The sequence below is a fragment of the Anneissia japonica genome, unplaced genomic scaffold, assembly GCF_011630105.1.
Source record: "Anneissia japonica isolate Jap-2015-1 unplaced genomic scaffold, ASM1163010v1 scaffold35282_len1575_cov101, whole genome shotgun sequence".
Taxonomy (NCBI): domain Eukaryota; kingdom Metazoa; phylum Echinodermata; class Crinoidea; order Comatulida; family Comatulidae; genus Anneissia; species Anneissia japonica.
Genome location: NW_022739624.1, coordinates 442 through 1,584, shown reverse-complemented (window position 1 = coordinate 1,584; position 1,143 = coordinate 442). Strand labels below are relative to the sequence as shown.

Genomic DNA, 1,143 nt, shown 5'->3' with positions numbered 1-1,143 from the left:
GACGTCCTTCTTTTCGTACAAATTAGTTCAGTACAGTAGGCTTAACAAAAAAGATATAATATCATCGTAATTATCTGTCTTATCATAATGATCACAATAATGATCAATTATTAATATTGTTGTTATGAATAGTAGGCCTAGTGTTCTATCATTATTATATTTATAATGCTATTTCGTATAATCATTCTTCTTACAATTTACATACTGTATTTATTATCTAAATTTTTATCAATATTTATGATATGGCAGAAAGTAGTCGTGGCCGAGCGGTTAAGGCGATAGACTAGAAATCTGTTGGGGTCTTCCCCGCGCAGGTTCGAATCCTGCCGACTACGATTTACATTTTATTCGTTCAACTTATAATAATAATAATGTAGTATGTCTACTGAATTTGATATAATATAATATCATCACAATGATGTTGAATTATTAATGTTTTGAATACTTTGTTACTAAAATGATAACATTGTTGCCATTGTTAATGTATTTAATTATTATTGTTGTTTTTATTATTATTTATGTTGTCGTTTTATCAATGTATCATTGGATAGTACTAAGTAGTCCTGCCCGGGCAGGTTCGAATCCTGCCGACTACGGTTTACATTTTATTCGTTCAACGTATTTAAATAATAGTATGCCTACTGAATTTAATATAATATCATCACAATGATGTTGAATTATTATTGTTTTGAATACTTTGTTACTAAAATTATCATATTGTTACCACTGTTAATTATTATTGTTATTTTTATTATTATTTATGTTGTCATTTTAAAAATTCTTTGTTGGATAGTCCTAAGTAGTCGTGGCCGAGCGGTTAAGGCGATAGACTAGAAATCTATTGGGGTCTCCCCGCGCAGGTTCGAATCCTGCCGACTACGAAAGTTTTGCCCAATTTGGTAGAAGGTCCATATGTTTCTTGATGGACAAAAACATTTAATTGAAATAAAATAAAATATAAACAAATACAAAAATGTAAAAACAGAAACAATAGTAAACAAAGCTTCAATTTCACACATATAAACATACGGTAAGCCTATTAAGGTTTCAACTGTTTTTATTCACAATAATAGTTTTATCATCTTTTCATAAACATCATCACCATTATTCAATCCTCACCACTACCACCATCATCATTATCGA

At 29.6% G+C, this 1,143-nt stretch overlaps 2 non-coding genes across 2 annotated transcripts; both read left to right on the top strand.

Moving 5' to 3' along the window:
• Positions 1–252: 252 nt before the first annotated feature.
• On the top strand, positions 253–335 carry Trnas-aga. The gene has a single exon. It is a non-coding gene; the product is annotated as a tRNA-Ser (tRNA).
• Positions 336–799: 464 nt separating this feature from the next.
• On the top strand, positions 800–881 carry Trnas-aga. The gene has a single exon. It is a non-coding gene; the product is annotated as a tRNA-Ser (tRNA).
• Positions 882–1,143: the final 262 nt, after the last annotated feature.